Genomic DNA, 12,653 nt, shown 5'->3' on the forward strand with positions numbered 1-12,653 from the left:
TGAAAGGTGGTGGTGGTCAGCGAGTCCGCCGGGCTGCTTGCCCCGGAGTGCGGGGCCATGGCGGACGAGGAGCTGGAGGCACTGCGGAAGCAGAGGCTGGCTGAACTGCAGGCGAAGCACGGGGATCCTGGTGATACAGCTCAACAGGAAGCAAAGCACAGGGAAGCAGAAATGAGGAACAGTATCTTAGCCCAGGTTTTGGATCAGTCAGCCGGGCCAGGTTAAGTAACTTAGCACTCGTAAAGCCTGAAAAAAGTAAAACAGTAGAGAATTACCTTATACAAATGGCAAAATATGGACAACTAAGCGGGAAGGTATCAGAACAAGGTTTAATAGAAATCCTTGAAAAAGTAAGCCAACAAACAGAAAAAACAACAGTTACATTCAACAGAAGAAAAGTAATGGACTCTGATGAAGATGATGATTATTGAACAAAACACTTTAAATTTAATGGAACAGTTTCTAGGACAACTAGTATTTGGCAGAAGTCAAGATATGATTAAATGTTTACTTTGTTTATAGTCTATATATGCCTTTAAAAAAAATAAAACTTGGTATGCAGAAAAAAAAAATTTATCTGTATGAAGCCTATCAGTCAGTAGCAGTTATTTTAAAGCAAAGGACTAAAGTGTTAGGAAAAGAGGAACTAGATTATTTAAAACACAACATCAGGAACAAAATCAAGGAGAAACATGGACATGGTGAGGGGAAATTGAGCCAGTGTCACTGAACAAGTTTTCAAATGAGGATCCAATTTACTGTGTAAACATTCACTGAAAACACACAAAATATTATCTTCATTTTAAATTGTCTACAAAGATGACCTACAAGTAGGCTACATAGCAGGACAGCAAGCAATAAACGTTGGAGAGGAAGTGAAAAGATTGGAACTGTCATAAGTGTTGCTGGGATTGTGAAATGGTACAGACACTCTGGAAGTCAGTTCAGCCACAGCTCTGAACCCTGGTCTACCTTGAGCCAACCTCATTGTCTCCGACGCACCTATTATACCAGTCACTGAGTCAATCCTTTTCCTGATCTTCTTGTTTTGCATTGTCCCTCTGCCCTTCCAACCATAATGCCGCTCTCCAAGGACTGGTTCCTCCTTGCAACATGCCCAAAGCATGTCAGAGGAAGCGTCAGAATCCTTGTCTACAAGGAGCTATCATGAATAGGCCTGTTATAAGTGGCAAGTGACTCAACGGCACATAACAACAACAACATATTCCTAGCAGAATAGCTTGGTCATGGGAAATTTCTGTGTTCAGCTTTCCAAGGAAATGCTAAACTGCCTTCCATTGTACCGTTTTACAGTCCCACCCGCAGTGTATGAGAGTTCCAACCTCCACACATTTTTTATTATTATCTCTCCATCCTCTCCAACGTTTCTTGCTATTGTGTGTTTTCAGTGCATCAAAACTGGCGTGACAATTGACAATAACATTACAGATCACCATCATCTTTAAGACAGTGATTAATAGGTTTGTATCCTGCGGGGGTGTGGGGGGCTTTAGAAATAAGAACAGTTTTTTTTTAAAAACATTATCTTGGTTTGCATACAAAATTCACATTGTGTGTCACACATTCCTTCATTCACATTGTGTTTCATACAATTGTTCCCACACATTGTGTCTTTTAAAAGTAATCCCCACTGGTCTATGCCTACAAGTACCCCATCTTTTCAGATCCTTACTGGATTTTCCCTAATTCCTTTACCCCCTTTGCTCTGTCCACCAGACTCTGATCTTGTGTGAAGCACAATGTATATGAATGGTTGTCAAGCTGATTTTGATTCATACAAACTGATGAGGCAGAGTGCACCTCTCTGCATAGGTTGTGGTCCATAGGAGTAGATCACCTGATCTTTCCTGCTGGAGAGCCAAGCCTTTTCAGTTATGCAGTCAATAAGCAGATCTCTACCATGACACCACCATACTTTTTTTTTGTAAGCTCACCTTTATGCCCTTCGTGGCTGAGCCCTAGCCATTAAACCCCCAGGGCTCCTAATTAGTAATGCCAGGGGTTGAAATACTAAAAAGAAGGAACAATTACTTCCCGCATCCTGAAGCCTGCCTCAGAACATTCGCATTTAAATAAACATCATGGTTTGAGTAGGTCTGATAGATGCCTCCTTCCAGCCCACTTCCATCTCAGCGAGGGTGCTTCACCTCTCTGATTGCCTTGGCTGGAAGACAAGTTTCTGAGCTTTTTAAGTGGTTGTTACTGGTGCCGTAACTGAGTAATTCAGGAGGAGGCAACCAAATTCCAATTACCTCAAGGAGCAGCGACATGTCTCTTTTACTACTTTAAAGAGGAGCTAAAGTAATTAGTCGTAACACCTTGCATGGTGAAAGAAATAGTTATTTTGTTGGCACTGTTGACTGCCTGAGAGAGGCAGGAAACTCACTCATGTGACATCAGATGCCTGCACATGGTGGGGAGGCCATTTGGAATTACCAAGTCCAGTCTCTCAGCCCCGGTCGCCAAGAAGAAGCTTCCCCTCACTCGAGGGTTTCTCTTAAATGTTGCTGCACATGAGCATGTGCTCGGCTGTGTCCCCTTGATGAGCTCTCCTGCTGTTACGTATTTGGTTAGAGGCTTTGTTGAGAGGAAGATGTGGACACTGAGGATCTGTTGGGTCACCTCTGACTCGTGGCATCCCAGTGTGCTACAGAGCTAAGCTGTGCCATCCTGCCTGTAATCTATATGGAAGCAGAAATCTCTGTTGAAGTAGATTACCAGGCCTTTCACACGTCGTGCTGCTGAGTAGCTTCAAACTGCCAAGCCTCAAGTTAGTAGTCAAGCACAGAACCTTTTTGCAGCACCTGATTGTCTTTTTAAAAAACACTATCACATATAAATCTGTATGCAGAACACAGCATCTGGGAGGATGGTTCTCTGCCCTGGGCACTTGGTAGCATCATGTTAGATGGTGAAGAGATTCAGCTTGCTTGACTCCACAATCATTATACTCTTGGTACCAGCAGCCAGGAAATCAAAAGATGACTTGTATTGGGAAAGTCTGCTGTCAGGGGACTGCAGAGTACTGAAAAGCAATTATGTCGGTCTGGAGACTAAGGTGCACCTGATCCAGCCTATGATCTTCACAATTACTTGCTATGCTTCAGAGAGCCGGACAATGACTAAGGATGATAGTACAAGAATTGAAGTCTTTCAATTGTGGTGCTGGAGAAGAGTATTGAACAGTTTCTTCCTGGAAAGGTTAAAACCAGGCTAGTCCTTGGAGGCGAGGATTTTGAAGCTCTGTGTCACATATTTTGGACCTGTTGCTAAGAGGGACCAGTCCTTGGAGAGGGACATTGTGCTTGGGAGGGTGGAGGGACAGCAAAAGAAAGGAAGACCCTGGGTGAGATGGATTGACTCAGTTACTGGGCTACTGGAGGTAGGGGTGCCAGAGACAATAAGGTTGGCTCAAGATAGAGCAGGGTTAGGGCTGTTGTACAGTGGGTTGCTGTGAAACACAAGTAACTTGATGGCACATAACAATAACAAATAACAGTGGCATTGAATGATTGCTTGTTCTGGTAATTTGGTTTATTAGTCCTTGTGCTTGATGCGGCCGAAGGTGGGGATGTAAGCCGTAGGTGCATTCTTTGTTGAGTTTTGGTGGTTTTGTCTCTCTGATCGTCCTGTGTAAAGGAATTTCATCCACTGTCTTCTTCTCTGTCTCATCCCTTATCTTTGCTTCTTTCTTTGCACAAATATAGAGTCATTATGATTTTCCAAACACAGAGGTCAGAAGATTGCATAAAATATACTCCTGTCAGCATGGAGCTTAACCTCCCACCTCCCTGAAAAACTTCTTTAAAACAAGATGTTGTCATATTCAGTGTTAATATTATCCACATTTAACACAGAGGTAGATTTTAAATGAAAGCAAGAAATTTATATTACTGGCATCGTCTAGATGAAGAAGAGATTCTTGTCTTGCATTCAGATTGCTTGATTAAATCATAGTGTTGCCCATTAGCAGTGAACTTAAGTTCATTTTACCTTTCCTCTGTTTTTTTTTTCTGGTAAATGGCACAGATAATGATAGAACTTCCATAGGTTTTATGACGTTTGTCTAAATCTTTGTCTGACATGCTTTGGGCATGTTGCCAGGAGGGACCAATCCTTGGAGAGGGACATCATGCTTGGGAGAGTGGAGAGGAAGACCCTGGATAAGATGGATTGATTCAGTGACTGGTGTGATGGGAGTAGGCATGCCAGAGATGATGAAGTTGACTCAGGACAGAGCAGAGTTCAGAGCTTTGTACATAGGGTCACTGTTATTCACAAGTGACTCGACGGCACATACCAACACAACAGCATTCCTGGGAAAGTGCCTGGTACACCTAATGCTCAATATGCATTAGATCAAATTGTAATTTAACCAATAGCCTAAACGATCATCTATGCAGGAATAACAGTCAGTTAACAGGCCATCAGTTTGTAGAGGAGAGTGACTGACCTATGCAGAAAGGAAGCAGGAAAGGTATTATCACCTAGAACGGGGTTTGTGACCCATTGTCTAGAGTTTGGGGGGGGGGGTTCTGTCCAGACTTGGTGAGCTGAGAGGGTGTGGACCAATGATGCTCAACTGTGAGTGCACGTTGGACCCACTAAACTTGAAATAGTATAGGTGCTTGGGGTTCACCTCAGGTTCAGGTATGAACAGGTCCTGGTCGTTACCTGAGCATCACTCTTTTAAACAGCTTCTCGGGCAATTCTAAAGAGCACCCCTCCCGTGTAATCTCACTGAATTGCATATGTAGACATTACTGAGTTGATGGATGTTTTGCTATGTGTGTTTTTAGCACCACCAACAGCGGAAATATTCAGAGCACTGGATGGCATTCAGTCAGGTTTTGAACAGCTAACGCAGCTGGACACAAGGACTTCTGTTTTCTAGCTTGGATGTGACCAGTAAACTGAGAAGCCAGTTTCAAAGAGAAAGACTGGGCTTGAGGGAACTGTGGTGGTTTAATGGATAAAGAATTGTGCTGCCAACCTAATGGCAGGTGGTTCAAATCCATCAGCTGCTCTGTGAGAGTAAGATGAGCAATCTCCAACAATGAATTGTTTTTCCTTGGAGTTGTTCATTGATAAAGTAAACCATCACTTGTCCTGAGGACAGGGTCTCACTGATCCAGAGACTACCTCCCCAGCACTTCCGCTTAAATATTGCTACTGTTGTTATGTGCCATCGAGTAAGAACTGAGCCATAGCCGACCATCCAGTGGGGCTCCCCAGGCTGTAAATAGCACAGGAGATAGCCTGTGTTTCTCCCATTGAGCAAATAGTAGATTCAAACTGTGGGCTTTGGGGCTGGTAGTTAAGTCACCAGCGCTCCCTGCTGAGTAAATAAGTGCTGGTGAAGATTCCTACTCCTAGTGGGCCTGAGGGCTCTAGTGGCCTAGTGGATAAGGAGTTGCACTGCCAACCCAAAGACGAGAGATTCGAATCCAGCAGCCCCTTCTGTAGCAGAAAGATGGACAGTCTCCTCGCCACTCAGAAGCTCCTGGAGGGTCAGTTATGAACTGGTTCTGACTCGGTGGTAGCGAGTTGAGTTGCCTTGAGTGGGTGAGCCCAGAGTGGAGGAGAGTAGTGGGAGAGCGAGTTGCTTTCTCCTCATCCTTATCATTATTATAAATATTGTTAGTGTTGTTAGGTGCTGTCAAGTTGAGTACAACTCATAGCGACCCTGTGAACAGCCAGCCTGAATCCTGCCCTGCCTGGTGCCGTCCTCAAGCTCTCTGACACACTAGAGCCCATTGCCTAAGTCGCCCTGCCAGTCCATCTTGTTGAAGGTCTTCCTCCTCTTCATGGGCCCTCCATCTTTCCAAGCACGATGTCCTTTTCCAAGGAGTAGCCTCACTTAGTTACAGAGGAGGGGAATTCTGTGTTTCTGTGCGCCAGGTCTCATCCACTCTGTACTTCCTGCCTCCCTCTGGCTAAGGAATTCGCATTCTCAGTTGACAAATATGGGAACAGGGATGGACAAGGATTTATGCAAAGTCATGCAACTGGAACTTGGTAGAACTTGTCACACAACAACTAGAACTGTCCCATATGCTTTTGTTGGCTATGATCTTTCCATACACAGACAACCAGAGCCGTCTCCTGTGGCACCACCGGGTGGGTTTGAACCTCCAACTTTTATGTTAGTAATGCAAACCACATTAGTATTGTGCCACCTGGGACCCTATGCTGCTTCGTATTGTCCTCTGTGTCTATCAGACTTCTTACTTTCCTAGAAGTGGGGATGTGGGTAGAGGCCAGCATCCTCCAAGCATTTCTCATCACCCCTTGGGACCTTCTGAGGGAAGCTTCTGTTTTGAATATATTTTCATGCTGGCAACTCTCTTCTAAAGTTCAAATGGTGCTGATATTGTGCAGAGGAGTCTGGTGGTGTAGTGGTTAAAGAACTAAGCTGCTAATCAGAACTTTGATGGTTCAAAGCCACTGCCAGCTGCTCTGTGGGGAGAAAGTGGCCACAGTCTGCATCCTTAAATATTTGCAGTCTTAGAAGCCCCGAGGCCAGTTCTGCTCTGTCACATATGATGTCTATTAAGTTAATATCGACTCAACAGCACCTAACAACAACAAGGTTAGTAGAGCTTCGAATTTCCACTAGCCTGCCTCTGGAGGACATGATTTTAATTGGCTGCCTGTGCTTGTAAAAAGTGGGTGTTTATGGCTGCTGCCCTCAGCTCCCTAGCCCTGTTGCTTCAGTAAAGGATGCTGGATGGTCTGGGTAGGTCTGTGCCAGTCCTGGCAGCCTATGCTACAGAGCTCAGCAGGTGGACCAGGCCTCACTGGCCCCACCAAGGACTCACATCAGCACTGGGCCACCAAGGCCACATGTCTGCTGAGACAGAGGAGGCTGAGGTTCTTTCTCAGAAGCCAGGCTCCCTCTCAGCTGTTGCTGAAACTCTCTAGAAGGCCAGAAGCTCTTCTGCTTACGTCTGGCTGTGTTCTGCTAAGAGATATCATTTAACATTCCTCGATCAGGAAGCCTGTGACCTGCCACCAAGGAGCACTTGTGCCCACAGGCTGCCTGTGCCGAGCAGAATGATAATCTACCTTCTGTGCCTTTATCTCACCGACCCCGGGTGTCATCAGCCTCTCCTCTCCGGCTCTATACGTGATGAAATGCTGCCCAGCATTTTTCTGTCAGGCAAATGTGGAAATGCAGCCTGGACCTCAGTGAAGTAGTGGGCCTTCAATTACATCCTTGTTATAAAAGCTTCATTTAAGAAATGCTTGGGTCATAAAGCAAAGCACGGGCCCTGTTTACCATCACAAGTTGTTAAGCAGACAGACTCAGTGTCAGAGGGGACCTGGCTAACCAGCGATGCTATCCATTATTGAGAATGTCACAGCCACATCCTCCATGTGACCCCGGGAGGCAAAGGAGGGAGGTCTGAAAAGAGCTTTTGTGACTCGGTGTGCATATGAGCTGACTTGGGACTCACAAGGCTCTGCTGGATACAGATGACAATGGCTGGTTACTGAGTGCATACAGGGAAGCAGGTACGGTCCTGAAATCTCAGTGAATGGAGAGGATTGCACTAAGGCATTTCCATGTTTAGATACATACACTCTGGCGTCTTTGACCAGATATTCGTGGTGGCCTGTAGTGCCTGTCACCCTGCTTGGCCCTAGCAGCCCTTCCACAGCCATCTTGGTTTGGGTTCTTGTAGACCTCGCAGTCTTTTAGACAGACTGTTTAATATCAGTCATTTAAATATGCCGGTGGATGTGTGAAGAAATTTGTGTGAAGGGAGGATTTCAGTACTTGGAGGGCATATGATGTGGAGACTTAGCCATGCTGAGAGTCAGACAGATCAGTCTGGATTAAGATAAATTTGATTGAGCTGAGAGTAGTACAGTTAACACACTTGACTGCTAACCCAAATGTCAGAGGTTCATGTCTTCCAGACGAACTTTGGAAGAACGGCCTGGGAGTCTGCTTGGAAGAATAAAAGTTCAGCCAATGTAGGGAGCCCCATTCTCATCTGATACTCATATGCTTGCCCCTGCCTCCCCCCCAAAGCCATCACCAATTTACATCTTTTTACCTTGGTTTTTAACTCGGTTCAGAAGTGGAGGCAGAGTAGAGTGTATTCTCAGTTCCAAGGGAATGGCAGGTACAAGGCAGGAGCAGTAATAGATCAGGCACCTGAAAGAGCTGTTAGACCAGAGCTAGACTGTGGGCCACACTGGATCCCCTCGCATTCTGAAGGTGCTCAGCTCAGGAAGTCCTACGAGAAGCTGCAGAAACCCTGGCAGGACCAGGGCCCTGAGCTGCTGAGCACTTTGAGCAGATCTGAGAGGTCGTACAGAGAAGACGCAGGGCAGAGGAGCAAGGGAGGTGGAGGCTTCACCAACCATCTGTCAGAAAGAAGAAACGGTGGCGGCTGGGACCTCAGAAAAATGATCTCTATTACCAAGATCGTAGCATTTTATGTTCTTCTGTAGGAGGAAGAAAATTCGTTTCAGGCTCTGGGAGCATGAATTTGGAGCAACATGGTGACTAGTGAAAATCACTCTTCTGGGGTGGAAAAGGTCAGAGGGGCTTTAGATGCTGTCTGTGAAGACTTCACAGCATCATCCGTATTGTGGTTTAATATGGACATTTTTTTCTGAGCACACTCTCTTCAGCTTCTCACCTCTGTTATTTTTCCCCAATGTGTTTGTTTCTTTCTCTGTTTTGTGGCATGCCATGGCTCTATTGAGGGTTCTTTTGTCGTCTTCCCCTTCCCTTTTGGTTTTGGAGAGCTGGATTACGGGGTCTGTGTGACACCAGTTCACATGGTGATTCTGCCGTGCACTCATTCTGCAAATACAGGGCACTGCCATCTACTGTAAACAGTCATTTTGTACCTGTTAGAAAACCCAGAACCCACGGATCCAACTTCTTGGGGGTTTCTGCAGATGGTCCTTAGAAGTATGACACGGGAAAGTTAATAGTCATCGATCATGAGATCATATTCCCTTCTCCTACCCGTCTTGGGACAAATTGATGGCCAGGCTGAAGCCCAATTATAATTATCACAATAAAAGAACAAATGAGGTGGATGATTCCTAACAATAGCAGCCTTTAATGGCAATCACATTTGATACCGTGTTAAACTTAACAGTTGCAAAGGGTTTTGATTTAGGTTTCTGTTATAGTGCAAAAGGAATTTTCTTTTATACTGGTTTACTTACAAAATTCTTACAGTTTATTTTTCACCCCAGATTTTTCCCTTTTCCTTTACCACCCCCGCTCCACCCATCAAATTGTGCAACCCTATGTATTAAGCACCCCCCCATCCTCACCCCTTTGCTCCCACACCCCACCCCCACCTTGGATCCTCATACGTATTCTACGATAATGGTCTTATGCAGTATTTGTCCTTATGGAATTGAGTTAGTTCACTTAGCATAATGCTCTCCAGTCCCTCCCAAGTTAGGCAGTTGTTTACAAAATCATTGCTCTTGCTTGCTGCATAGTATTCAATTGTATATCATTATTTCTCAGTCCATTCGATTGTGGTTCGACATTTGAGCTGTTTCTATGTTCTTGGGATGGGGAATAATGCTACTTTGAACACTGGTGTACAAGTCTCTGTGCCTCAGTTCTCATTTTGTCAGGGTATATTCGAAGCAGTGGAATAGCTGGTCATAGGGAGTTTTAAACACATCCAGTATACCATCTCATCTTAGGAATGCTCAGTCAAGAGCCACCCTGTCTTAAAAGTGAAATCAGGTAGTTGAGCTGATGTAAGAGGAAGTGATTAGGGCCTAACTGTCAGAACCTCACAGAAGCCTCCAGGGAGTGGTTACCCTTGCTGAGCATTGAATCAAAGGGCAAACTCAGGTTGTCCTTGTTCCTTTTAGTACCAGAAAGCAGCTAGTGGGTGTAAAACCTCATGGTGCAGCCTAGACTCAGTGGAGGACAGCCTTCCCAGGTCCTTTGGATCATGCTCTTCCAGCTGAGACTTGAGAATCTGACTCGGATTAAATGCAGTTCAGAGTGTTCTGCCAACGACGATATTATTACTCCAGGCCTGTGTCCGTTCCAGCAGACACAAACCTAAATAAACCCCACAACAGCACCTAGTGTTCTTTTGAGAACTGCTGTGAACATTTCCACAACGAATCAATTAACCTTCATGAGGAATGGTGCTTTTTTGGCATATTCAAGTTACTCACCTATGAATGTAAATTTGGGGAGTCTCTTATGGTGGGCAAAAAAATAAAAGGCCTTTCCCCCACCTTTCCTCCAAATTCGAAAACATCAAAGCGTTGTAGGAATTTCTGGATATATTTTGATACAAAATACATGCAATTCAATCTTTCATCCTGTCTATCCTTGGAATACTCAAAGAGTAGAATCTCCTGCAGTGATCTAATAGTTAAGTTTAGTGTATTATGTGTATTAAACAATAATGACAGTAATACTAAATTACAAATTTAATAAATATAGACTAATGCAGCCAGAAGATACCTTAACACTAGAAATCCATCTTCCCAAAGGCTGTCAACTGTGGAGTTTCTGCTCCCTAGACTTGCTGCTTTGAAATGTGGGTGAAATTAAATTATGCATTTTTAATACAAGGAAATGGTGTTGATTTTCTTCTTCAGTTCAGTTTTCTATTATTTTGTAAGGTACACAAAGTGTATTATTTCTATTTTAAGAGCTCTTTTGGTGAAATGGCAGGCATGACCAGATATCATTATCTGACAGATCAGAAGCGAAGACATTTGGGATTCAAAAAGTACTTCCAGTGAATTTTTTTTTAAAGTATGACATAATGCTAGAAAATTAACTCCAATCATTAAAGAAAGCCATAAATATCTCAGACTGATAATTACCACCATCATCCTGTCCCAGACTTCCGTGGATTCTATCTCTGAGATTTACTAAACCTAATTAGAGATCATCTTCATTGCTGGGACTAAGCTTTTGGGAGATTACATGACTAATTGAAAAAAAGAACTAGAAAAGGGTATTTTAATATCAATTTGCTCTTCTGTAAGGCTTGACAATTTACCTTTACTTCCATCACACTGTAAGTAATGTAATCAGTTCAATAAGGGATATATCCGTGCTTAAAACAACTAGGCAGATAAGACATTGTGAAGCCCAGACAACCCTCTGCACTGGTCTGATGTGTTCTGGGTTGGGTCAAATTAGATCCGACTAATACAGGAGGAGATTGCCCCTCCTTCTCTAGCAGAGCATCTGGTGGATTCGAACCAAAAGGTCAGAGAATAAAGGATTTGCTGGATGTCATGAAGCTAGACTTTTGAGCTTCACTTCCAGAGTTCTTGACATTGCCTTCATGAGAAATTAGTTTGTCAATAGCTGTTGACCTTGGTAGGTTTCGTAGGTGGGAAAGTTCAATAAATATTCCATAAGGTCTCCCAGGTATTTTTATACTTACTCTCAGTGAAACAGGACAATTGTGTAGCTCCTAGCCTTTCATGGTTAGAGGTTATTGCTGACAGAGGGTATGAGTCAGTGGAATCTCCGAATCAGTTTAGGATGCTGCCACCATGTAATGAATTCGAAGGGTGGAAGGGCTCAAGGCAGGATGTCTCAGAAACAGCAGTGCTCATCTCCGTGCTACTTGATCTCAGATGGACAGACAGATTCTAGACAGATGGACCATTGTTCAGATTAAATGTTAGAGTTACTTAAGGCAGAATTGGCCCTGCTGCCTATCAGTATAAATGTGTCTTCTCTTGTTCCTGACATCCCATATTTAGAAAGTCCTATCATTAATCCTAGAAATTGGACTCTTTTCATCTGAGGTTTAACTATACATGAGGAGGATTTGCCTTTATTTAGGGACAGAGGGAAGCTCTAGGATCCAGTATTGAATTAGTTTAACTAAAGAATTCATTGCTGTTGAGTCAGAGCTGATCCTACAGTGGGTTTTCAGAGGGTGTAAGTCACATGGGAGGAAACTGCTCATCTTTCTCAACTCCCTGTGGGTTATGCCACCAAAGCTCCTTTCCAGCAGCATGTTGTTGTTGTGATGGTGGTGATAGATGCTGTTGAGCTGAGCACGACTCATAGCGAACCTATGAACAAAAGATATGAACCCTGTTTTATAAACTATCATCGTTTCTCTAATGTTCATAGTTTCCAGAGGCATGTTGTTTATGAAGCGGATGCCAATCCTGCTTCCAATCCAGCACTGTAGTAACATGCAAGCCAGTACAGTGTGACTGACAATTCCACTGATGGTGGGATTAAAAACAGAAGGCACATATACACTACTTTGTATCATTAGATGCTGTCATCTCTATTTCATGTTGACCTTCCAGACAACAGAACAAAACCTGCCTGCTCCTGTAGCTTTTCATGATCACCGGCTATTCTCAAACACTTTGCCTGTATCAAATTACTTGGAGATAAGTACTCAGGAGTTAAATATTCTTAATAACTTCATTCTTAAATGACAACATTGAATCCAAACATTAAATCACACACCTAATAAGTACTTAAGTTGGGATTTGAACTCTTCCCAACTCAACCTCACCTGCTATTCTACCCCATAGAAGGTGTTTAGTAAATTATTTCCTCTGTAATATGAGTATGGTGTGGTATGGTGGGGGGGTAAGATGAGAGAGATAGAGAGATGGGGGGG

The 12,653-nt window shown here is 43.8% G+C and overlaps 1 protein-coding gene and 1 pseudogene across 2 annotated transcripts in view; both read left to right on the top strand.

The window, feature by feature from the left end:
* Window positions 1-12,653, top strand: part of PTPRG (protein tyrosine phosphatase, receptor type, G) — a 924,714-nt gene that overhangs the window by 667,216 nt on the left and 244,845 nt on the right. The gene's annotated exons all lie outside the window — the stretch shown is intronic.
* LOC102876235 lies at window positions 58-431 on the top strand (annotated as a pseudogene).

The sequence above is a fragment of the Elephantulus edwardii genome, unplaced genomic scaffold (assembly GCF_000299155.1).
Source record: "Elephantulus edwardii isolate Elephantulus edwardi_28Jun2011 unplaced genomic scaffold, EleEdw1.0 scaffold00132, whole genome shotgun sequence".
Lineage (NCBI taxonomy): Eukaryota > Metazoa > Chordata > Mammalia > Macroscelidea > Macroscelididae > Elephantulus > Elephantulus edwardii.